General features: G+C 36.0%; 1 long non-coding RNA gene and 1 pseudogene across 12 annotated transcripts in view; both read left to right on the top strand.

Moving 5' to 3' along the window:
• Window positions 1–3,379: 3,379 nt before the first annotated feature.
• On the top strand, window positions 3,380–4,811 carry Sinhcaf-ps1 (SIN3-HDAC complex associated factor, pseudogene 1; annotated as a pseudogene).
• A 732-nt stretch (window positions 4,812–5,543) lies between these two features.
• Window positions 5,544–27,967, top strand: part of LOC103693758 (uncharacterized) — a 67,067-nt gene continuing 44,643 nt past the window's right edge. For 5 of the 12 annotated variants that reach the window (XR_015638415.1, XR_015638413.1, XR_015638410.1 and 2 more), the window contains exon 1: window positions 5,627–5,734. This is a non-coding gene — a long non-coding RNA (uncharacterized LOC103693758). Of the gene's footprint in view, window positions 5,735–27,967 lie in introns of all 12 variants that reach the window. The other 7 variants (XR_015638406.1, XR_015638405.1, XR_015638404.1 and 4 more) reach the window with 4 other exon arrangements.

A 27,967-nucleotide genomic window follows, 5' to 3' on the forward strand; every position in this document is an offset into this window, starting at 1 on the left:
TTAAAGCAAGAGGATCATTAACTTCTTAAACAAATAGGATTAGAACCCAAGCCCGCTCATGCATTCTTCATAATATTTAGGGCTTAACATGTCCTACTGCAATTGTCTCATGTCTTCCCATTTACATATTTATATCTCAGTAAAACAGTACAATGTAGGTCATTACCACTACAGCAGGGAACAGGCGTCTGGATATTGGGGACTGATTAGCTGCTAGGGTGTGCTTGTTAACATGCAGACCCCTGAGTGAAGATTACATTTGCATATTTCTTTTCTTGTCCTGATGACACACATTTCTCTTTGCCTGCCTAATACTATTATCATGTTTGAACATTCTTGTCCTGGGAATTAATTTTTCACAGGTCTTTCTGTTTTGCTCCAGTTCTTCACTCTACTTTTGATTCTTTTTTTTTTAAATTTATGCCTATATAATTCTGTCATTAGCCAGTTAATTGTTCAAAAAACCACTGTCTTTGATGTTCTTTTTATAAGTTTTTTGCTTTGGGTTTAACTCCTCAGAGAGGATAAAGTTAGGATTTGACCATGGAGTACGGTTCTGTCTTTAATATTAATGAATTTCACTGTTCCTAAGTTCCATTTCATACAGCATGTTTATTGTCTCAAACATTTAAAACTTAACGTAAAATCAAATGTAAGAGAAAGACTATAGGCTACACGATGAGGAAAATATCGACTGTAAAGAACAGTGAAAGGAAAACAACTTTAACATTAGCAGTACACGCCTGACACTATATAGAGTTGTATTTATTAGGAATCCTTGAGCTCCTATATTTCCTCCTTTAGCCTCTTTAGCACCAGTCACATATAATATATTATTTACTTAATAAATACTGTTTCAAAAATTCAGCTGCCACTGTTTAAAACAGATAGGGTCACTGAGTTCATGGTGCTGTGAGGCATGCATTTACCTATGAAAATGAGACTAATATTTCTGGTAAAGCATTCCGATATTGATATTGGGTGACATCTACCTGTGAACTGCCCTTAGTCTTCCTTTTTCCTTGCTTATGCTTTGATGGGAGATGACAATTTGCTTTGGGAATTCATCACGCAAATCAGGAGAGATGGACAGGACATGTCAAGGTTATGTTATATTTTCTAGGTATCATGGGACATACTAATGAACTATATATCTTATCTGAAGAAAGTAATAGTTATTTATGTGGAAATGTCATTCCAGCTAAAAACAATCTATTGCTCTGGCATATTTTTTGGCCTCGTCTTGATAACTTGCTGAATTCTCCTGGGATACAGTGAATTCTTTGGGTTTTCAAGCCTGATTTATTAGAAATACAGAAGAGGAAATCCATTAATCAGCTATTCTTAATGCCTAGACTTTAAATTACTAGACCTAAAATATCTGTAGATAGGAGGTCTGAGAAAACGAGCAGCAGAAAAATTAGTTATGATCATAAGAATTGAGGGAAAGTTATTTATTAGCTTCAGTGTTCCTTAGCTAAATCTATAATAAAGTACTCAATAATTATGACTATTGAATACTCATTTAAATATGAATATACTTGTGCATATAGGAGGTGTCTTTTCTCCCTCTCATTTCCTTGTCATATGACTAAGGATACCTTAATGTCCTCAATGCTTACAGGTGCTTGCTGGGTAGTCATGAATACTGGAGATTAGATGCCATCAAGCAGATATATAATAGGCTAGGCATCTCTCAAAACTTGTAATTCTATCCATGAAGGACCTAATTGCCTTTTTTAGCCTCTGCCTATACAAAGGTCATATAATCACATAAACATCTGCATAGATGTTTATAAACACAGATAGATTAGATAGGTAGATATGCAAATAGATGATAAATGGTAGATACTTTCATAGATAGATACATTGATAGATGGAATTCTGACATCTCAACTCCGAATAAGAGGTGTGTTCAATTTTGAATATAGCTATGAGTTCAATTTGATAATTGAATTAGTGTCAAATGAAAAATTTGGAAATAACGTTCCAAAAGAGCTTTCAGTCAAAGAGGAAATTAATGTAGGAAACTGTCCACAACTTTGTCAGATGAACAGCAAATGACATTAGCCAGGAGGTAGCAGGAGGAGGTCTAGCTGAGGGCCAGAGAAAGTAGAGCTTCAGTGAAGCAACTTCTCTACTCCATCTCTGTTTTATGTCTGTGAACTCTCAAAAAGCTCTCAGTCAAACAAGTCAGAGAATATACATATAGGATATTCCTTTCAGAAATACTAAGACAAGCTCAAAAGAGCAAGAGTCTAACATAGAATCAATGGACCCACAACATATATAGCAATTCCTAGTAAATACTACCATTGAAATAAAGGTTTAAAACAAATCACAAAGATACTATTCATATTTTTCTAATACAAACAACCTTTCAGCATGCTACACAGAAGACATCCAAATTATATATATATATATATATATATATATACATATATATATATTTATGGTTTTGTCTTATTCTATTTTTTGTCGTGTGGCCTTGATTTTGAAATTATACCTCTTCATGACTGCACTCCGAACGACCCAAGAAACAGCAGAGTCAGATGTAGATATTTACACCCAATCAATGGAGAGAAGCTGCTGACCCCTCCAGTTGAATTAGGGAAAAACTGGAAGAAGCTGAGTAGGGGAGCAACCCTATAAGAAGACCAGCAGTCTCAACTAACCTGGACCCCCGAGATCTCTACAACACTTAACCACCAACCAGGCAGCATAGACCAAGTGATATGAGGCCCCCAACACACATAGAGCAGAGGACTGCCGTGTCTGGGTTCAGAGAAGATTCACCTGACCCTCTAGAGACTGGAGGCCCCAGGGTGTGAGTGGGGTGGACGGTGGGGGGATGGAGGGTGGGGGATGCGGGGGAACATCCTTTTGGAAACAGGAAGGAGGTATGAGATTTGGAACAGTCAGAGGGTGAACCTGGGAGCAGAAAAGTCTGGACTGTTAAAAAAACAAACTAAAACAAAACAAAAATCGATTAAATTAAAAACAAAAAGAAATTATGCCTCTTTAAATAATGTATACTGTGGCCTGTACTTATGTTGCAGATATTTTCTCACCCTTCCATCTCTCATATTTAGTTACACTAAAATTTACTACTGATGTTTCATGACAGAAACAATCTTTACCTAAAAACATTATTTGATTGTGCTGTACACCGGCGCATTTTCCTTTCATAAGATTTTCTTTATTATCACTAGTAACAGATATGAGAGAGAAAGCAGAATCCATGGTAGCAACTGAAAAACTGATGGAGAAAGCTTTCTGGACTAGGAACTGTAAGAGGAAGTGCTTGCACGAGGTTGTCCTAGTGCAATTTGCACGGTGTGTGTGCTGCTGCGCTTGAAGCTTTGACCCAGAAGAAAAGATGTTTGGTTTTCACAAGTCAAAGTTGTACCAACATATAGAGGTATAGAGGGCGGCTGTTTATGTAGAGCCAAGTTCTCCAGCTCTCCGTTCACGCACAGTAAACGTTATGGAAAGGACTTCCAGAGCCATTTTGGGTTGCCTGAGACTCACTCAGGAGACATCTTCAATACCTGTGTGCTGCTTGTGAAAAGATGGAACAAGTTACCGGCGGGATCACAAACAAACAAACAAACAAACAATCAAATGGGATCATGTGGTAGATGCGAGAGCAGGACCCTGTATAAAGACAACATTGAAACCAAAGAAAGTGAAAACTCTATCTGGAAACAGGATGAAAAGCAACCAGAGCAGTAAACTGCAGAAGGAATTTAAATGCCACAATTCCGATGCCCAGAGCACCACCTCAAGGGCCTCTCCAGCCCAGTGGCCATGCTACCGTGCACAAGTCAAATGAGGGCTCAGATACAGAGATGGCTTCCACCTCTAACAGAACTCCAGTGTTTTCCTTCTTAGATATTACCTACTGGAAAAGACAGAAAATATGTTGTGGGATCATCTATAGAGGCCACTTTGAAGAAGTTCTCATCTGTTTCTATAAAATTATATATATAAAAAAAAAGTCCCACCTAACCCCTGCACTAGGTCCAGCACCACAGTGCCGCAAGATAGCTGATAGATATCTTCATCTCAGTCAGCAAAGCCTCTCACCTGTTTTGCTCTATCCCATACCACACTGCCAATGGCTTCTCTCTGAGCCTGGCAACAATCTCTCTATCCATCTAGTGCCCAAGACAGGTTGCCACCATGCCAGAAATATACATCCCAGTTCTGTGGCTGCCTAGTGTCTCCAACCACCACATACTCTCTTGAACTTAAGTTGCCACATGAAAAAACACACAGCACAATAACCTCTGATCCTATTGATAAGATATAATTGCCCACCTAGACATACAGAGCCATGTTGGTCACACTTCCAACACCCAGTGAAATCATTACTCAGCAAACTGGAACCCAACAACCAGATTTATATGTTAAATACTCAATGTACAATACATCCACATGATTAACTTACAACCGATTGATAAGATATAATTGCCCACCTAGACACACAAAACCCTGTACACATCTATCCCTTAAGAATATTCATAACAACCTGAAGGTTGCAGAGAGGAATCGTAACATCTGCCTGCATGTTCTCTCCACTGCTTCTCTTCCTTGCTCCAGTCGCCTCCTCTCTCTAAAAGCTTTTCCCCACCTATCCTGCTTTCTTGTCAAATGACAGGCTTTTTTCTATCTTGTAAGTGCCTTCACCTGTGTGATGACATCATCCTACCCTCATGGACACTCACCTGTTCAAGCCTTGCTGCAGCAATAAGAAGCCAGAGGAGCAGGGGCCAGCTCCACTGTCTATCTCCACTCAGGAGTGGTGAGTAAGATTCATTTAAAAGAGCAATTTAAACTTGAAAAGACCACAAAACAAACTTTTCCTCCTACTTTTAACATGTATACTGGCTATTCTGCTAACAGATATGTTCTAGCATAATTTTTAATGGGTTACCCTCCTTATCCTTCATCCAACAAACTCTGAAGCCAGTCTCTAGCACACTGCAAGAAAAAGAAGTGTATATAATATTTAAGATACTGAGTATTTCACTGCAAAGCTGAATGCTGCTGTAAAGTGCTCTTTAAGTATTTTTTTAAATCCCCTCTAATGAATGAAATAGGGGAGTTTCATGGGACAGCAATGGGATATATTATGTGATAAACCATATGTAGCTTACTCTTTCTGTGGTGAGACAGTGGTTGGGGCATTTTTAAATGGCTGACTACACTTGCTTTCCCCCATGATAATTTGGCATAACTCAGTGTCACGCCCACCTCGGCCGGCAAGGAAGATGAAACATGGTTGGATTCTTCTCAACAGCCTTTACTGCAGGACACCTTCATTGTTGACACGGGGACCAAGAGCGGCAAATTCGCTCGCCTTATATACACAACAGTATGCTAATAATCTCTCAGGGATTGGTGGGGCACGGGTCACCCCACTATCACCCCACTATCACCCCACTACTTGTCCTCCAGGGATTGTCAGAGAATGAATCACCCCACCAGCATGGTACCGCCCCCCTCATTAGCATATTACCGGCCAACTGACACCAGGTGCAAAGCCCGCACATGCGCAGTACTATTGTTCACCACAGGAGGGCGCCGGATCATACAGCTGCCCTGAAGAGGGGACAAGCCTGCTCATGTGCAGTAAGTTGTTTACATTCAGACGGGGCTGGCTGTTGGCGCCATCTTTGTTTTGCCGCACCACTCCCTACAACTCAGTAGCATGATCTGCTCCTAGAAGGTAGTTAAATTTTTTTAAATGCTAAGGCGTTGCCAAGGTTCTGATGATTCAGACCTGTACTACTGATTACTAAGCAGGACAGACTAAGCTTTCTGCAAATAGCTTGAAGGAGGGAGCACTTTCTGAGCACACAAGTAGCACTGTGTCTCCTCCCATTTATCTTCATATTGATAAAATACTTTATGTGGATCTTGTAAAACAGAACCAGATCTCCTTCTGGGGAAGGCCTGCCTCTGGGATGGGCAAGGTCCTATAGGGATAGAACCAAAGATTCACTGCAAAGTAGAGAACACACGTGGTTAGAAACTACTTAATCAGAACGTGTAAGTCCGGGGGTGCATGGACACAGTTGATGTTGCTTGGGACAGGTTTCCTAAAGGGCTTACAATATGTAAATAATTGATGTTGGTGATAACATGACTGGGATTCACTGAAATGCACATGATCCAGATTCTCTGGATTACCACAGTTAACCTTTGTGGAGGTTTTATCTAAGGAGTAGCTCTTTCACTTGTCTTAAAACCTGTTAGGGTTTGGGGTTTTTTGTTTCATTGTTTTTCTCCCATTATTTAAAGTTGACTAGAAGAGTTGTGTGTTGAGGCTAAGTTGATTGGGTTGATGGATTTGGTTGACATCTCAGAGGAATCCAACCGAGGTTGTCTAATTGCTTCTCAAAGTTCAAGAAAAACAGTAGTGCCACTTTAGACCTCGTAGAAGGGGTGTACATGGCTGTCTTAGTATTTTGTTGCTCTTGATTATTTTAGAAGCTGTATATTTAAAGCCTTTTAGAGTTTCACAACAAGGAGAAGCCAAAGTTTGTGGCATCCTATAGTTTTACATTGTGTATTTCTTCCTTCTGGGAAAAGCCTACCTAGTACAAGCTACCACATGCACAGACTGCCCAATGAGCAGGCCTTTTCTCCACAATCCTAGTGTAGCACAGAGTCCAGCCCTTACCCTTCTCCTACGTTACTTTGACATGGTTTTTTTTTTTTCCTACGTTTTGGCTGCAGTATTGAGGGGAATATACTTTGATGGATCATCTCTACTTCTCTCTTTATTTATTTCTATACCTCAATTACAGCCTTCTTCCCCTCAATTCTCTGCCTGTAGGATGTACTGTATGTAGTCACCCACTTTGTATTAACATATTATAAATTTACAGATGTTTTGATCTGTTTATATTGCTGTATACTTATAATCAAAACCATTTCGATTATTGAAAAAATTAGTCTTATTAGAAAACAAAAATTATGAAATTTTGTACAAAATTATAAGTATTGGTTTTCAGTAGCTTGAATTTGTAAGAAACTGATATTTGAATAAAATTCATGGCACATGAATTTTAAAGGAAAATACTATGAAACAAATGCAAAACACGTATATTTAATGAATTAAGTACATCAAATTCCGACATAGTATGAAAGTTTGCTTAAATGTTGGATAAATTCAAAATCATTCTAAATTTTTCATTATATCTTTTTCATAAAACATTAAATGCCAAAAATAAGAATATGCGAACATGCTTAGTAATGCTATTCCTATTACAACTTAATGTAAACATGTTGACCAAAAGCACACAGGAAACTGGTTTTGGCAGTTTATTTTCCAACTTGAAAGCAGCACTGATATTTGTGTATTTATTTATTTATTTACTTACTTACTTACTTACTTACTACTCACTTACCTATTCACTTATTTCATGAGTATATTTTGGTTGTGAGATGGTCTTTTGTTGAATTGTTTTCCCTTCTGTCGTATTAGCTACACAGGCACTCCACTACTACACTGCTGCCCTGTAACACAGCTTTAAGATGGCAGAGATCCACCTTTCATCCCACACATTGTGCAATCCTCAGGATTTCCTTAAGAGTCTCAGAGAGTTCTCTAGCTCTAGACTAGTACTGCGTCTCCTGAGGAATGTTTACAGTATCACTCAAAGTGATGCTCCATGAATTTATCGTCCTTCACTTCCTCTCCGTTTGTTGGGGCTCTGTACCTGGGAGCATGGATGATCTGGACAGAGACAGAAAGAACCGTCTCAAACTGTGTCTGTATGCACTGAGTACCCAGTTTTACTGTCCTCCTCAGATCTTCTCAGTTGCAGGTTCTCTTGGTGATATCATCACCAGTTCTTTCGGCGTCTTACCCACAGTAGTGACACTGGGGACTAAGGAAGATACAGATCTATGCCTCAGGTGCACCTCAATTACAACAAGTTGATCTCCTTGGGTTTGAACTTCGGTAGCATCTCAGGGACAAGGTGGCTGGTATCAGACCCACCCGGATTCTGAACAACTGAAGAAGGTGGCACTGTCACATCCTCAGAGCTAAAGCGCAAAAGCCGAGCTGCTTTCAAAATGTCTGTGTATTAGATTGTAGACTTATTTTTATGTGATTATTATAAAAGTATCTGCTAACTATCTTATAATCTCATCTTATTTGGCTATTTAATATTTTTCCTTCATAATCACTATTTTAGGGGCAGACTTGGTTTCCTTCTGTCCTCTGAGATTTGTATCAATTTTAAAAAAAGAAACATGACCTGTGGTTATGTAAAGAAAAATGATATAGGTTATTAATGACCTTTTGTTTCTAGAAGCAGAAAGAGTAGAAACATTTGGTATGCGTTTTTCTCATACTTAGTAAAAAGTGTTTGTAAGGCTCTTTTTAAAAAATATAGAGAGTATGTTTTTAGAGTGATGAATGGAATATATACATGATAGATTGATATTGCAGTTTTTGGCGATTTTATTCTGAATTCTGAAAGTTTCTATAAGTACAGTTAAAATACAAATTTAGAAAATTGAAAAAAGCACTGAAAGACTTGAGTTACATCAATTTTCAAATAGAATACTTATTTTAGCCAAATAATTTACACTTTCACAGATAGTTTTAATATGCCAATATTAAACGCTTGTTAAAGTACATGATTGTAGATTATAAAATCTGAAACTCCAGGTTTGCTAATTTTAAGGTAGTTTGTTTTTTACTCTGGAGCAGAGAAGAAAAGTGATCATTTCCTTTAACTTCATTGTATTCAACACTTCTCTGATGTGCAATAGATGGAGTATAAAAGCATGATTACTCATGTACTAAATAAAGTGTGTTTAATTACAAATTTTAGTTACTGACCTCAAAACAATTATAGTACTCAGTTGAATGTAATTTTCTTGCTAATTACCTGAACAAATTGCTATGCATACTCCACACTGCTTTCTGATTTCACTTTCCTATTGTTTGTTCTCAAACCTGACAGTCAGCACTCTAAGCAAGCTTTTCATCTTAACAGTTCAGTGTCCTTGATGGAAATAAATAGTTGGATGTGATTTCATTCTGTTCACTGACAAGTGGTAAAATAAAAAATGACCATCACTCTCCAGAAACCATTATTTCCTGTCTATTTTTTTCTTGTACAAATATCCAGAAATGAGGACTTTAAAAATAAGAATTTATTTAAAGTTTAGCAAACAAATATAAACTGAGGGACTTATCTGTTGTGCTTTGTACTCAGAGGGTAGACACATACTCCTTTTCAAGTACATTTTTCTAAAATATGGTGGATACTTGATAGGTCATTTAGTTTAAGAGCGATAGTGACATTCATTTAGAAAAATTTACAAGATTATACTTTGGGGATCTTAGAAGCATTTATGTTCAAAATCCTTGGCTCAAAAGATAAGAAATATTAGTTTTAGCAATATGGATTATTTCTTAGTGATCTGTTTGTCATTTCCTAACCAAGAAGGGAGAAAATAATGACAGATTATTGTCCTCTAAGTAGATATTTTTAGTACAAAAAATGAAAGAAAATTTAGTCTATGGAATTGTTCTTATATTTTTTTTAATTATTTGAAATGTTCACATATATACAAAATATATTTTGATCTTATCCATCCATTATTCCCCCTAAATCATCTAAAACCCATCTCCCTTTCTTCTTCTCCTCCCAAATGTATTTTTAAAAAAACCCTAGGATCATGCACAGATTGCAATATCTACTAGGGGACACATGCATGAAGAAAACTGACTCCACTCAAGACTTTCTATTAGTAGCTGTTTACATAGGGGAATTAAGACCTTGGTTCATTTAATCGTAGTCAAGTCTCCCCTGGGCAAGCACAACTGCCATATGTTCATGAGTACATTCATTTTCTCATATGCAAAAGACATTGTTTATATTCAAGCCTCCAAATATCTGGCTCTTTCTGGATTCTCTTTCATGATGGTCTTGAGCTTTACGGGGAGAGAGGTATGACCGTGATCTGCACTTATGATTCAGCAGAAATTAATCACTCTCATCATATTGACCAGTTGTGAGTGTTGTGTTAAGTTGGTACTTTGTTACACAAAGATACTCTCTGGTGAGGTTTAAGAACTATGGTAATCTATAATTACAAAGATGTGAATTTAGAAGGCGTTGATGCAATGTCCATTTTGGAAAAAAAATAGTAATAGATTCTCCCCCATGGCCAACCACCTCAACAAGAACGCTTTCTTCGTTGGCTAGATGTAGCGTTCCATTTAATATTTTCCCCGTGTGTGGAAGGCCTCATGTCCCATCAAAAGGCGGTTGATAATACTGATGTAGTGATGGGTAGACCCCTGGGTCTAGCTTGCCAGGTTGATGATCATAGTAACTCATCTAGTTCACAACTGCCCAAAACAGAGTATAACACCTTATATTAAGTCTAGATTCATAGTGAAAGTTTTGTGACTAATAACATTTGATTGCCCTATCTCCTGTGTCTAATAACTGTGGTATCTTCAGTAATACTGTCTTATAATCAAATTTTGGTGGTTAACAAAAACATAACAGTAGCTAGTGTTATTTGGGTGTTTGAGACACCTTGTCCAGCCAGACATGATATATTTCTCTGATCAACTTTATGATCATGGGTTTTTATCTGATCATCATTTATGAACTGATCCTCTTGTTAAATATATAAATTTCGCTTCATTCTTTTTGATTAAATTAGGGTCTACTAATCAGTATTTAAAAATACCATCCAACCTAACCATACCTTATGAAGAACACTCAGTCTTGCAATTTAATGAATGCCAGTATACATTTGCTCTTACTTTTAAAACTCACTAAAATAACTTAGTAAAAATGCCAAAAAAGATATAGCAATTTCTTTTCTATATTAACTTTTCCCATCTTATCTTTACACACTTGACATCTTTTTCTTCTGGAATCAAATAGTCTTATTGTATGACAATTACAGCATCAAGAAAAATATTTAAAATATATCAAGTGAAATACATAAAAGAAATATCAGTTTTACTTATCTTCTTTTCTTTCTCCCTTCATTTCTTCATCCTTTCTTTCTGCCTCCTGCTTTTCCATGACCAAAAATAATTTACACAATATCTTTCTATAAATCCAGCCCTGCAAAGGATAATGGATGGAGAACTCCAACATAAGGAGGGAAAGTACACCCTAGAAAAAGAAAGAAAGTAATCTAATTTCAAGTAACCCAAAAGAAGAGAGCCAAACAAACATAATTACACGTCTAACAAGAAAAATAACAGGAAACAACAATCTTGTTCCCTAATATCTCTCAACATCAATGTACTCAATTCCCCAATAAGAAGACCTAGACTAACAGACTGGATACATAAAGAGGAACCAGTATTTTGCTGCATACAGGAGACTATAATATAGTTATGATATTTTTTCCTTTCTTTTCCTCCCTTGAAACTCTCTCATGAACCTCTTTTAGCTTGGCTTTAAATTTATCATTTCTTTTCTCACTAAATTTTATTTCATGCGTTTATGCCGGGCAGTCTTTCTTGGAGCTTCCACTGTGGTGGTTGTTAACTATATATTATGTCCCTAGAGTAAGGTTTCACAAAGCAAAATCACTAGTGGTTTAATTCTTTTTAATTATTTCAACAGAAAGAATATCTATTTTGCATTTACTATGTACAATCAATTGTTCTAAATCTGGACACGAGAATAAATAAAACACAGTTTCTAGCAGAGCAGAAGCCACAGCCTGAAGGGGAAAGGATATGGACTTGTTCTTCTTTTTGACATTCCCATTCATCTTTCTCTTCATTACAGAAACCCTTTGATAACTCCCTGCTGTGTGGTTATTCTTAAAACTATTCTAGGAGGCTTTAACTTGCTAAAGGCTTATTGTCTCAACAGTTGTAATATAACTCTCACTGTTAACAGGAAATGGACCTAACAGACAAGTTTTAGAGTTGGAACTGACAGGATGCTTGTGAATTCAGGTTCTTTTGATGTTCCTGAGCTACTAAGTGAGATATCTGGACTTTATGACTCTTGTACCAAGAAGTGCCTTGTATTCCAACTTCTTCAAAAGCTGCCTGACCCTTTGTCTTGATGGTATACTATAGCTTCCATTTCATACAATTCTTTTGGACTGATAGGTCTTATAAGTGTATTAATAAACTAACTCAGGGTTACTTCCCAGATAACCAGTCAACTCATTAAGGGCAGTCTTTCTTTCTAGCGTATTGAGTATGAAAATTTATCATGGGTCTTAACAAAGCATATAAAACAAGATGGCTCTTTTACTGAAATACTAAGAAAATACAGAAGCTGAATTTTGGAATTATTTGTTAACCTCCCTTGCCCATGTTGAGTACTTCATTTGCCAAGCACTCAGATGAATATTGTTGTTCTTTCAGCAGTGTACCAGTGTACAACTATTTTCAATATTTACTATCTTTTATTTTCCTTCAGTTTGTCCCTCCTCTATTAATACATGAAATTTTTTGTACCTGATGCTAAATTGTAAAATCAGCAAAGCTGATAAGATCAGAGGATTATGATGGTAGTAGTGGTGGTAAGAATGGATATTGTACTGTGAAATGAAGGACATATAATATTGATGCCCGAAAAGTTTGAGAACATAGAATGAAAACCCAAGATTTTGACTGTATGAAACAGTATTTTCTAATTGAACAGAAAAAGGAAAAGTTAAACTTGCTGTATGAGAACATGTTCACATATGTGAGGAAGAACACTGATGACATGGAGCAGTTATTAATTCACTGGCTGCACTGCTGAAATCATTCAGGAAATGGTCACGAGATAAAATTGTCCATGAAGTTGATTCTGTGAAAAAGCTGCTGTAATATAGGAATGGGCTTATGTCCTTTAGCAAGTGCTCTTATTAGGAGAAATTATTTGAATCCTTTCAATGTTTTTAAAAAGTATGACTCATGTTCCTCTGTTAGTGGAACTGACTAGCCAAGGATGCTAATTAGATGATGACACTGCTTCAGAACAAACCACAGTACTGTAGACATAAATTGGGACATTAAGAAAAAATGTAATTTTTATATCTTTATTTGAGAAACTTGTGAAAGCGATCAACTATGCTTTTACTAATTAGGTCAATAATTAGGTGACTGACTCAAGCAAAATGCACTGTGTTGTAACGTCAATAACAACAATAAAACCTGACAAGATCTTGGTCACACTGTTTCCATCAGAGGATGCAATAACTAAGCACATAAGCAAAATAAATACAATTAGAAAAAATAAGAAGTAAGTAATTAGAACAAAAGACTTAAAAGGCAAAGTAGTAGTAGAACTCGTAACTGGAGATTTTCATTTTAGAAGTGAGGGGAATAGTGAGATATATAGAAGGTGGATTTTTGTCTTCTCTGTGTGTGTGTGTGTGTGTGTATGTGTGTGTGTGTGTATTTGTGTGTGTATATGGGTATGTGTGTATGTGTGTATGTGTGTGTGTATGTGTGTGTTTGTGTGTGTATATGTGTGTGTATGTGTGTTGTTGTTGTTGATGATGATGATGATGATGATGATGATGATGATGATGCTGTTGTTTTGAGAAAGTTATATAAGTTCCTCTATCAGAAATATCGATGCACAGGTTTCTCTTCTTTAGTGCTATTTTGGTTTTCTTGGGTGACAATTTGTTAATTAATTCTAGTTTCTAATCATATCCAGGCAAGATAAACAAATTCTTATATCCCGGTCTTAATTCTCATGGTTAAGCCTCAGATCACACATTACAGACCACACTGTATGTATTCATTTTTTAGTAAATGTATTCATGTATATAGACTGGCTATTGACAATATATAAAATTTATGAAGCCCAAGCATGGTGGAAAGAATATCTCAGTGGCTTCACTGCAACCAAAAGGAAGACAAAGTGGCACCTAATGTGAACCTTTGTGTAAATAAGATGGTGAAACTTCATTGAGTTTTCCTGTGGGCTGTGCTGAAAAGTCAAAGGACAGACTCGATGTTGAGCTAAATATTAGGATCCAGCTCAGACAAAGAACTCAGGTCACAGGATATAGAGGTCATAGCACCTAATACTTGAGCCACATCTAGACAGGCAGTTAGGGAACTGAAAGGATAGCAGGTAAAGGTGTCCAAATGGACACACGGGTGGGCGACAAGTCTAGATGTAAGACTGGGCAAGCAAATCAATTGTAATTTTGGTAGGCCACATCAACAGTGGGGTCTGAGGCAGGATAACACCCAAGAAATAGCCAACGATTTTCTACGTGTCAAACCCATGATGCACATACCAAATGATCAGATGATGGGGAAGTGACGGTCATTGTCCCAACAGTAATACATTATGATGTTCAAGAGGAAGCACTGTACTCTTTCTTCAAACTGGTGATTTTAGTATGTTCTCTAAGCTGATTTTCCTCATATGGTTTTAATACATGCATGCACTAATGGTCCTAATTTACTTCGATAAACATAAAGACTAGATCACATCTTACGTCGAAAATTAGTTATTTCCTAGCTATACCTAAGGTGCATCAGGCAAGTAGGAAGAGAAAAATAGTCAGAGACAGGACACTGACGACTACTGTGAGGTAGGCTTTTCTGTATGTGAAATGGAAGTTATGCTCATGGAAGTAACAATATGACTACACAAGCAAAATCTGCTTGAGGACAATACCAACTGTGATGTCATACTGTGGATGGAGAAAAATCTCACGTGGCCTCACCCATAGATTAAGAGTTACAGGCACGTTATGGCTAGTGAGTGATCAAGACAACCCTGGTAAATTATACTAAACATGTATATATGCATACAGTAATAAATGGATTCAGCAATTTAATATATGTAGAAAGAGGTTATGGCTAATGAGTACTCAAGACAAGCTCTGGTAAATTATACCGGTGGTCAGTACTACACACACACACACACACACACACACACACACACACACACACAATGGATTCAGCAAGTTAATATATGTACAAATATAACTGTATATGCATACATAATTAAGCAAGAGTTCAGCAATATTAAGAAAAAAGATGACATAAATAATTTCAAAAAATGTGGAGAACTTGGAAAGATTGAAGGAAGGAGATAGAGTAGTACCTTGACAAAATAACTTACTGTAAGAAGGTTTATTTTGGCTTACAACTCTCAAACACTGTCCATGATGCTATAATAGGACATAAACCCAACCAGGAAGTGTTTGTTTTTTCCCATGATGTTCATGCCACTATTTCACCAATGATCATGTCTTGCCATGGAAGTCAATATCTTAGTTCACCAGATTGAAAGATTGATGAATTATTCCCTTCCAGTAGCATGCATTACACTATTCATGGAGGAAAGCCAGCCAGTAGTGATAAGCTCCCTTGTCAGAATCAGTTGGATTTCTTCATGTTCTATATTTCACTTGTATGACTTTTTCTGCAATATCATATCATTATTAAATTATGGAGGCTGGCCAAGAGCATGAGCATAGGTAATGTTCTTTGGAACCTTACTAGCCAACAACAATAAAGAAATAACCCATTTCTAATAATGGAGATTTTATTTGTTAGTCTCTTTGTCCCTTAGGGGGTATTATTACCTCACAAGAAGGTAACATTATTTGACATTATTTAAACCCTTTATATACACAAGTGTATTTGAAAGTGACAAGAACTATGGCTAGACAGACCAGACTATGGCTAGAAGAAACTCCCAGTATTATGCTACATAATATTATTAAATGCAGTATTAATAAATATTATTGTTTGGTATTAATATGATTCCTAATAACATCTCATTATACTCCTAGAATATGGCATTACTCTTCCCTCAACAATAAAGATTCTTCCTGCAGTGGATTACAGTTAATACAGAAAACCACATCAACATATGTGCAGAACAGGAGAAGATGGAGTGCACATAATTAAATGAGACTTTCTGTCAAATCTCTCTTCTCAAGGCTAGGAATCATTGTAAAAGATTGTAGAAATTTCAACATTGTAGAAATGTTGAAACAGCAAGCGTATTATAGAATTATTTATAAAAGAATGTTGTTTTCCTGTCACAACAAGGTCAATACACTTATGAAATCATAGTCATTGTAACAGCATTACTAGACATGCAAAATCCCAGCATGAAGGGGACAGGTGAAGTTCCAACCCTGGTTGAGGAGGTATTGCCAAGTGATTGTGCTCATAAATCAAGAGTCAGTTTAATAATGGTTGTTACCCAGGTAGGTTAATGTGTTCCAGTGAATAGGGGCATATACATAATTATATAGCCAGAATAAATAGGAATTGTTATATAACTGTTTTGGTTTTAACAAATGAGGATACTAAGTTGAGTGTGTAGGGAAAATAAATGAATCTGAGACAAATTAGGGAAAGGTCACTATGTACAAAATAAATCACATGAAATTTAAATAAAGGAATTAACCATAATCTCTATACTCTTCAATTTTATACCAAAACACATCACATTTAAGATATAAAAACCTATCAATTCTCTCCACAGAACCAGAGACATCTCACATGTAAAGGGAATTTCAGTACAATTTCAGTTCCCATAAACTTTACTAAATCCAACTATATTTAAAAGTTTAAAATAAAGTCTATCTCAAAATTTAAGGGGATTACCTTAACTGTGAATTCATTCCAAATGAAAACAACTTGTGAGTGTCTGATATATATGACTCAGAATAAATATCTACTTTTATTTTTTTAATCTTTATTGACTTGAATATTTATTTACATTTTGATTGTTATTCCCCTTCCTGGTTTCCAGACCAACTTCCACCTAACCCCTCCCACTCCCCTTCTATATGGGCTTCCCCTCCCCATCCACCCCCCATTACCACCCTCCCCCCAACAATCACGGTCACTAGGTGTTCAGTCTTGGCAAGACCAAGGGCTTCCGCTTCCACTGGTGCTCTTACTAGGCTATTCATTGCTACCTGTGAGGTTGGAGCCCAAGGTCAGTCCATGTATAGTCTTTGGGTAGTGGCTTAGTCCCTGGAAGCTCTGGTTGCTTGGCATTGTTGTACATATGGGGTCTCAAGCCCCTTCAAGCTCTTCCAGTCCTTTCTCTGATTCCTTCAACTGGGATTCCTTCTCAGTTCAGTGGTTTGCTTCTGGAATTCGCCTATGTATTTGCTGTATTCTGGGTGTGTCTCTCAGGAGAGATCTACACCCGATTCCGGTTGGCATGCACTTCTTTGCTTCATCCATCTTCTCTAGTTTCGTGGCTGTATATGTATGGGCCATATGTGGGGCAGGCTCTGAATGGGTGTTCCTTCTGCCTCTGTTCTAAAGTTTGCCTCCTTATTCCCTGCCAAAGGTATTCTTGTTCCCCTTTTAAAGAAAGAGTGAAGCATTCTCATTTTGGTCATCCTTCTTGAGTTTCATGTGTTCTGTGCATCTAGGGCAATTCAAGCATTTGGGCTAATAGCCACTTATCAATGAGTGCATATCATGTTTGTTTTTCTGTGATTGGGTTACCTCACTCAGGATGATATTTTCCAGTTCCATCCATTTGCCTATGAATTTCATAAAGTCTTTGTTTTTGATAGCTGAGTAATATTCCATTGTGTAGATGTACCACATTTTCTGTATCCATTCCTCTGTTGAAGGGCATCTGGGTTCTTTCCAGCTTCTGGCTATTATAAATAAGGCTGCTATGAACTTAGTGGAGCACGTTTAAAAGGGATGAATGAGAACATAGTAATGATAGAACTGATGATAAATCAAAACTCTGCCAGGAAAACATCAAAGCTTTGTTACTGAATCAGATTTTTTCTCCTTTGAAACCTCATGATCTTGGTCTCCCCTGTTCTTCATTTTTGTCTATTAACTCATAAGAAATAGCCTATATAGAGGATACTTTGGGGACTCTTACTGTGAGAGAGGGCTGTTTCCTAGCCCAAAAACATCCAAATTCTTTTGAAGTCATTACACAAGCCAGGTGCAACGACTTAAGAACTTCATTGAAAGATACAGCCCGGCTTATGGGAATCAATTCTCTGTGTTAGTTTTGTGTGTTTTACTATGGCAGATTCCTCCAACAAAAGGGATTTAAGGAAGGGCATTCATTCAGTTTCTCAGTTGAGGGTGACAAACATTTGTAGCAAAGAAGGCTAGACAGCAGAAACCTAGGGTACAGGTCAGTCTGAATCTGCAATCTGTAAATGGATGTAAATGAGTTCTTGTTCTGAGCACACATTTTTCTTGTAGTAATGGACTGTAACTGATGTGACAGTATCTCCTATATTTAGCGTGGGTTGTCCTACTTAAAATAATCTAGGAAACCTATCATATAGTTGATGATAAATTTCTTTTCACAATGATTATAAGTTGCATTAATATGACCATCAATACCAACCAATAAAGAGATACATAATTGGTTGAATGGAGCTATTTAACAAGTTCCTTAACATCTAAGAGAAAACATATTGCATTTGACACTTGGGATGTTAGCATCTAAGCCGAGGATTTAGAAACTAAATGCAAGAAAGTGTGGAACAAACTGGCAGTTGAGAAGTACACATCTGGAAATCAAGTGTTGAGGATTTTCAATTGTAAATATCTGAGAAAATAGGTTTGTATTGGATATTTTAAGTATTTATATTTCAGAAGTTATCCCCTTTCCAAGGTCCCACCTCTCCCATACCCCTCCCCTGATTTTATGAGGATGTTCCCCCTCCCATTCACCTAATTCCAAGTCACCACCCTGGCATTCCCGTACACTGGGATATCAAGGAGTCACAGGATCAAGGACTTCTCCTATTGATGACAGACAATGTCATCCTTAGCTACATATGCAGCTGGAGCCATGGGTCCCTCTGTGTACACTCTTTGGTTGATGCTTTAGTTGAGGAGCTCAGGGGTGTGTGGATGGTTGATATTGTTTTTTTTTTTTTCCTATGATGTTGCAAACCCCTTTAGCTCCTTTAATCCTTTCTCTAATTCCACCATTGTGGTTCCCATGCACAGATGGATGGTTAGCTGCAAGCATCCTCATTTATATCTGTAAGGATCTGGCAGACCCTTTCAGGAGAAACATCCATATCAGGCGCATGTCAGCAAGAACTTCTTGGCATCAGTATAGTGACAGGGTTTGGTGGCTGCATATGGGATGGATTCCCAGGTGGATCAGTCTCTGAATGGTCTGTCTTTTGGTCTCTGCTCAACACTTTGTCTCCTTATTTGCTGCTGTGAGTATTTTGTCCTTGTATTTCCTTTAGACAGGAGCAATTCTGGGTTAAAATTTTGAGAAGGGTGGGTGGCGCCATCCCCCAATAGGGTGTCTTGCCTAAACTCTGGACATGGTCTCTACAGGCTCTCCCTCCCCTTCGTTGGGCATTTCAGATCATCTCATCCCTGGTGGGTCCTGGGAGCTTTCTTGTCATCTGGGATTTGTTAGTAGCTAATGCCAATTACCCATTTCCCATTGCTCCACACATCTGTTCCAATTCCTGACCCTCTGTATTTCATCCCTATCCCCTCTCATAGCTGATCCTGACCCCTTTTTCCTTTCCCCCTCCTCACTTCCTCCCAAATCCCTCCCCCCATTTACCTCCCCTGGATAATTGGTTCCACCTTCTAAGAATTACTGAAGCATCCACATTTTGGCCATCCTTCTTGAGATTAATATGTTCTGGGAATTGTATTTTGGGTATTTCAAGCTTTTGGGCTAATATTCACTTATAAGTAAGTGCATATCATGTGTATTCTTTGTGACAGGGTTACCTCACTCAGGATGATATTTTCTAGTTTCATCCATTTGCCTAATAATTTTATGAAGTCATTGTTTTTAATAGCTGTGTAGTGCTCCATTGTATAAATGTACGACATTTTCTGTGTATGTTCTTCTGTTGAAGGACATCTGGATACTTTCCAGCTTCTGGTTATTATAAATAAGGCTTTTATGAACATAGTGGAACATGTGTCCTTGTTATATGTTGGAGCATCTTTGGAGTAAATGCCCAGAAGTGGTATGGCTGGGTCCTCAGGTAGTACTATGTCAAATTTTCTGAGGAACCTCCAGACTGATTTCCAGAATGGTTGTACTAGTCTGCAATCCCACCAACAATGGAGGAGTGTTCCTCTTTCTCCACATCCTCGCCAGCATCTGCTGTCACCTGAGTTTTTGATCTTAGCCATTCTCACTGGTGTGAGGTGAAATCTCAGGGTTGTTTTGATTTGCATTTCCCTTATGACTAAAGATGTTGAACATTTCTTTAGGTGCTTCTCAGCCATAAGATATTCCTCAGCTGTGAATTCTTTGTTTGGCTCTGTACCCCATTTTTGATAGGTTTATTTGGTCCACCGAAATCTAACTTTTTGATTTCTTTGTATGTATTAGATAATAGTCCTCTATTGGTTATAAGGTTGTCAAATAATTATTCACCATGATCAAGTTGATGAGATCCCAGTGATGCAGGGATGGTTCAATATATGGAAATCTATCAACATAGTCCACTATATAAACAAACTCAAAGATAAGAACCACGTGATCATCTCAATCTCATTAGATGCTGAGAAAGCATTTGACAAAATTCAACAACCCTTCATGATAAAAGTCTTAAAAAGATCAGGAATTCAAGGCCCATACCTAAACATAATAAAAACAATATACAGCAAACCAGTAGCCAACATAAAACTAAATGGAGAGAAACTTGAAGTAATCCCACTAAAATCAGGGACTAAATCTCTCCCTACCTATTCAATATAGTCCTTGAAATTCTAGCCAGAGCTATTAGACAACAAAAAGAAGCCAAAGTGATACAAATTGGAAAGGAAGAAGTCAAAATATGACTATTTGCAAATAACCCCAAAAATTCCACCAGAGAACTCATAAACCTGGTAAACCACTGCAGCAAAGTTGCCGGATATAAAAATTAACTCAAATCAGTCATCTTCATCCTCAAAGGATAAACAGGCTGAGAAAAAATTTGGGAAAGGACAACCTTTACAATAGTCACAAATAATATAAAATATCTTGGTGTGACTCTAACCAAGCAAGTGAAAAATATGTATGACAAGAGCTTCATGTCTCTGAAGAAAGAAATTGAAGAAGACCTCAGAAGATGGAAAGATCTCCCATGCTCATGGATTGGCAGGATTAATATAGTAAAAATGGCCATTTTACCAAAAGCGATCTACAGATTCAATGCAATCCCCATCAAAATTCCAGCTCAATTCTTTACAGAGCTAGAAAGAGCAATTTGCAGATTCATTTGGAAAAGCAAAAAACCCAGGATGTTGAAAACTGTTCTCAATAATAAAAGAAATTCTTTGCGGAATCACCATCCCTGACCTTAAGCTGTATTACAGAGAAATCTTGAGAAAAAAAACTGCATGGTATTGGTACAGAGACTGGCAAGGAGATCAGTGAAATAGAATTGAGGATCGAGAAATGACCCAGACACCTATGGTCACATGGTTTTTAACAAAGGAGCTAAATCCATCCAATGGAAAAAGGCAGCATTTTCAACAAATGGGGTTGGATCAACTAGGGGTCAGCATGTAGAAGAATGCAAATCGAAACTTTCCTATCTCCTTGTACAAAGCTCAATTCCAAGTAGATAAAGGATCTCCACATAAAACCAGACACACTCAAACTAATAGAAGAAAGGGTGGGGAAATTCTTGAACATATAGGAACAGGGGAAATTTCCTCAACAAAATTCCACTTATGCACTAAAATAAAGAATCAACAAATGGGACCTCATAAAATTGCAAAGCTTCTTTAAGACAATAGGACAAAATGGCAACCAATAAATTGGGAAAAATATGATTTTGTTTGTAGGCTTTGTTTTTTAGTGCTAAGGGTCAAACCTAAAGTCAGATAAATACATAGTCAGTACTTTGTCATTGAATGACATTGCCTGTGCCATCATTTGTTTGATAATTTTAAATTCTGTGATAAATACAATTTGTGTTGTTAAGTAAAATATAAATTTGCATTTGTTGTTCTTATTAATTTAAGTAAAACACCTTCAAGGAACCTACAACAAATATATTATCTAAAAGTAATGAAAGTGTTTGACTCTTGAATACAGTTCTAGTATGTGAAATAATAGAAATCTGAATTAAAACAGACGGACATAGGATGCAGATCTTATTTGGGTAAAGAGTAATGTCTACCATGTGAAACCTCATTAATATGCACGTTAATGGTATTTAACTTTGAGACTGTTGACAATTTTAAATATTCAAGTAAACCGTGCATGTACATTTTTCTCTCTCTGTCTGTCTCTGTCTGTCTCTCTGTCTCTGTCTCTGTCTCTCTCTCTGTCTCTCTCTCTCTCTCTCTCTCACACACACACACACAAACAATATATCTCTACTGACAATTTCAGGATCAAACAATGTTCATGATAAACCATGAAAAATATTAATATTATTCAGTGTAAATGTAAATAACATGTTGCCAATTTTAATACTGTTTACTATTTCAGAAGACAATTCAATTATACCTGTTCCTTTATACAGAAATTTTTTCTAAATTATAAAACACCACTTACATAAAATATAAATAAATACAGTTTTCTGTTATCCTGTTCACATTGCAGTATCTGATTCAACTAGCTTTCACCTGTACCTATCAGTGTGTGTGTGTGTGTGTGTGTGTGTGTGTGTGTGTGTGTGTGTAACAAATAGAATGGAGGACTTTGATGTTCTTCATAAGATCATCTTCTGTATCATTTGAATTGAATGCCTTATGTCACTTTCATGTTGCCCTTTGAAACTCCCTTTCTGATCCCTTTAAGTTCAAATAATGTAGGAAACCTAAAGTGGCTTCACAGGATAGCCCTTGGGGGATTCCAGGATTAAACTCAACAGCACAGTATGTTCAACTGCTGCACATTTGGACTTATAACTTATTGGGAAATAGATAAATAAATAAGTAAATAAATAAATAAATAAGAACAGGTCATATGTACATTGATTAAAAATCCCTAGTGCTTAGAGCAGGCAACTTCCATCATCCTTTAAGGGGAGAATATAATACAAACATGACCATCATTTCAAAAATATAACTTTTATTATCTATACCTTTGATGTTTCAAGACATCATTAAACCAAAACCACTACATTTGTAAACGTTTCAACTATATTATTAATTTCTACTAAAAAATTAAGTGAGAAAATGAAAGCCCAGAAGGAAGATGTGTATTCACAAACCTTAAGAAAATTGAATGTAAGCTTCACAATCAATTCTTAAAGATATTGAAAGATAAGTTACCCTTTCTGTATTAGTTGAGCCTGAGCAAAACATCTTACTTCTTTCACCTATATTTTTCTGCATTCAAGTTTTAGCTTTGTTTCTAGTATGGTACATGCTGAGGAAGTAAAGATATTCTTTCATTAATGATGTGTGTATGTGAATATTAGTTTTGATACTTTATGATTGAACAATTGACATACTGTATAATTCTATTCTGTAGAATGGGAGGCTATATGTTTCACTCTTCTTGCCTATTCATTAGTTTGCAAATTAAATACAGTAAAACATTTTCTTGTACAACATAAAACGTTCAAAGAGTGTCTTATTTTTAATATGTGCATTGTAGCTCATCATGTAAATGTAAATGACCTCAAAGTTTAATGGAACTAGGTTAGGCATTGTGCATATATCTTAACCATAATCTGCTAAGGAACACAATGTAGGTGAAGATATGCACAATTTTAATGGTTGTAACAGAGATGCTCTTCCATACTGCAGTGCTTTAAGAGCATTGCTATGCAAAACAGTTGTTCACTAACTTGATCTTTATGAAGCTTACCATATTCAATTATTCATTTGGGTAACTTTATAGGTAATGCTTTAGTAGAAATAAAACAATTATATTTTACCATGAATATAGGCATTAAGAACTTGGTAGCAGTACTAGTGAGCCATGCGTTATAAACAGTTCTTATGATCCTGTTTCTACTGCAAATAGTCTCACAAGGGTTTCTATAGTACTATATTTTGTACCCGTGCAGACTAGAATGTTCTGAAATTTCAATTTTATATGTTTGTCGTTTCATGTACTGGTCCCACAAAGATATTTCTTATATGTGTCAGGAAGATAAGGTAGTCTTAGCAGTTAGGAATGCACACATTAAATACAAGGAATAAAATACTTAAATATTAGTTTTTAAAACTTCAGTGCTATCCAGAATAATATGTGCTATTGAAAATATCAAAGTTGTACTAAACTTAAGTTGTTTCAAATAAAATGTAAAAATATGCATTAATGTGCTGAAATAACTACTGTGACTAACAATAACTTCTGTTGCTTCATATATTTTATTTTAGAATGGATAGGTCTAACAAATTGTTCAGATGCATATAAGCATTAGAAATGATCTATTTAAGCATTAACCAGCACCCGGAGTAATAAAGACAGCAATGGAAAAAGAGAAAGCAGCTTGTGTAGAATAACCGCCTATGTTCAACAGCTTCTTACTGTGATTTTATAATGTTTTTTTTACATGGTTACACACAATTCAAAATATTTTCACAGACCAAGTATATAATGTTGTTAGTATGTCCAATGATTCTCATGCTCATCTGGTAAATCTGCTTTGAGACAGACCTACAAATGTGTTTTATGTGAAACTAGTCTCGCAGTTGTAAAATACCCACAGTTCATAAATAAGAGCTCGATATCAATACATTTAGTAATCTTTGTTTTAAGTGATTTTACAAAGTGTTAATTTTATTGAAAAATTGGAACAATTTTTGTTATAGTGCATATATTCACTTTGAGCAAAAAGAAGCATGGCTTAGAATTTATCAAATTTGGAAAATACTAAAATTAGAGTTGCTACTTTGTCTAGTTAAACATATAAGCATTATTGATTTCATTTGTTTACTGTGTTTAACTACATATACATTTCTACAGTTAAAATGTTTATACTTTTGAATATTCTTTTTATATCATAATATATCATTGTCTAAATATTATATCTTTTGTAGGGTTAGTTAAAGTACTTACCACAATGTCAGAGGAATGGAATTCATTTCTAGGTCCCATGAGATTGATTGAAGGAGAGAGCCAACTCACAGGAGTTGTTCCCACATCTGTACACATGCGCCCTGTCACATCAATCTCTTCATCCTGCATAAAAATAAATGAATGTTATTAAAACAAAAAATGACTCTTTTATATATGACAGAGAAGTTGTACCAAGGATATGCCAACAATATGCTAGCCTACATAAGAGCACAGCAGCACATCAACTGACATCCTTATATTGGCAGAGAAGTCTCAGATTCATCGCTCATGGAATAAGATCTAGAGTCAATTGATGGACAAGAAAGTGAGAACTGGTTTTCACAGCAAAGAGCCCCTTGATGGTTGACAAACGCCAAGAGTAACATAATAACAATATGATTTTTCTGCAATTAATATTTCAGATTTCCATGTCCTTTGGCCACATTTGATATTTTTCTATGACAAGTTGTTTAAAATTTTAGAAGTAACTTTAGAAAGAGAAATTATAATATATATATTACAAAAATTATCAATGTGTGAATAGTTACCCAACCGTACCCTTAATGATGATATATTATTTACAACATTGCAAGACTGTGCAACAATGAAATACATATTTTTAATGAACCATTGGATTAAAAATGTTTACAAATTTATATGATAGAATATATGATAAATTATAATTTTTGTAAATACTTCTGAAAGTAGAAATCAATTTGGAGGAGTGGGATGTGGAACAGTCTGAGGGCACAGCAGGATGGGGTAAAATCTGGACTGTAAAAAGAAAAGATTAAATAAAATTTAAAAAATATTTTAAATATGTTTCCTAGCAGTACTGCTAACTCTGATATATCTGATATAGGTAAAATTGAGGGTATTTTAGATAATTAAGTATGTTTACAGACTTACTTTAATAAACTTTTTATATAAGTAACTTTATTATTTAAGTTATATTAAGTCATTTTCTAAAACATTTAATAAAATGTCCCGAATTGTTTATCTTTGTTTGTCAAGCAATATTAAGTGCATACACACAGTAGAATGTCATGTGGACCAGACATGCATGTCCTCAGAGATTTTCAACAATTTAGTTTAGTTTTAAGTTTAAAGTACAATTTTTTACAGCCTTGCATTGACATCTTCTGGGGAAGTTTGTGATGGCAGAAAGCCCCGTAACTATGTATAAGAAAGAAGCTTCCTCATTTCCTAATATATATGCCATCTCACCACATGCTCAATTCTATAGCTTAGCATACAGCTCTGGATAGTCTTTAAGTTAATATTAGTATAGATTCATTGTTCTATTCACCAAGTAAAAAATATATTTTTCTAGATTAAATATGTGATGAAAATCCAACACTTTATAATTTTAAATAAAATGCAAACCCCATTTTTTAAAAAAGATTACTTTGGTCCTACTACTTGTGTGTTGTCATATTATTTTTCAAATGTATGCACTGAGATAACTTACCTAGTTTACTTTTCATAAGCAATTTAAACATATGTATGAAATACAATTTTAAAACCACACATATATTAGGATACATGGTAATGAGTTCTTTAAAAAGCCATATTTTACATTCATTGTTCTACATTAATGAATGACTTCAAGAAAGAGGCTTTCTATTCACAAAGTACTGTAAAGCAAGACACACAGGTATATCGTGCCATTAACTATAACTCAACTAACTGGTTATAGTTTGAAAAACATTTACTTTCATTAATGCTATAAACATATTTTGTTGAAATTCATTATGTTAAGGAAAGTACTAGGGATGCAATCTCTTTGAAATTAAAAGCATGTAAGTATGTAATATGATTTTTAGAGTGAATATTGTGTTTCTTAGCACTGGAAATAAGTTACTTAAAGGTTTAATCATGACAGTACAAATTGTGTAAAATTATATAAATAGTCTCAAAATAATTTAAAAGGATGGTATCTGTAATTTCAAGCTCTGCCAATCTCCCAGAATCATGTTTTTCTATGATATTATTTTAAAAAAGCAATGCATCGTATTATCAGTAAAATGTAAGGTTTCTCTTCCTGACAAAGTTTTCTTTTAGCAAAAGGGTACTGCGAGCACATCTTTCCTGGTCAAAGTGTGAATTAGTTCCTTTTCCAGTATGTGCTGACAGTAGCAGCCACTGTGACTGTGTATTGGTCCTGTTGTCTGGGATGATTTCATGTGTTTTAGGTGTTGATTGGAGCATGTTTCATTGTCTGAGCGAGCTTTTCATTTGCTTCCAAGGGAAACTGAATCATGCTTCAAGAATAGCACGAAAAGACTATTAAGACAAGTAAGATTACATCTGGCTTATAAAACTGGCATTGGTCACATTCTGTATGCCAGTCCTACTTACATTACTAGTTTACTCTTTGCCTTGGCATTTAGTTTATTAGGATATTTTACATCCCATAGTTTCCTTATACTCAATTACACTTGCTATTCATGATTAGTAAAATGAATTAAGACAAATAGACAAAAGATAAAGTTAGTGAATATGACAGGAAGCTGCAGACAAAATAAAAGGTTCAATGGATGGACTTTCATAGGATCATGAAGTATGTTAGCTAACAGAAACAAACAAGAGAAGAATTATCAAGAGAAACGTGTGTGTATCTTAGTAAACATACTTCACATAAACTTGATTCAATTATATGAGAACAGATTCTCAAAGGCAGAAACTTACCCTAGGACTATGAAACAAGTAGACAGGTCAAGGACTGCCCAAACTGTAATTTGTTGTAACTGGTATTTAGATCATGCCATGAGATGCAATAATACAGGCTGCTCACATGTGGGGAACTGGGGCTTACATTGCAAACTAGACAAGAGTAGGCCTTAGTGAAGATAATGCATCTGATGTCCTATCAAAAGCCTGTTCACACGTCCAACCTCAAGAAGGAAACATTCCCTATCAGTCAGTGGCTCACACAACCATTTTCTTTCTCTGTCTTATTTTAAACACACTGTGAATACTTGGTGAGCAAAATGGAGGCT

The sequence above is a fragment of the Rattus norvegicus genome, chromosome 15, assembly GCF_021556685.1.
Source record: "Rattus norvegicus strain SHRSP/BbbUtx chromosome 15, alternate assembly SHRSP_T2T, whole genome shotgun sequence".
NCBI classification, from domain to species: domain Eukaryota; kingdom Metazoa; phylum Chordata; class Mammalia; order Rodentia; family Muridae; genus Rattus; species Rattus norvegicus.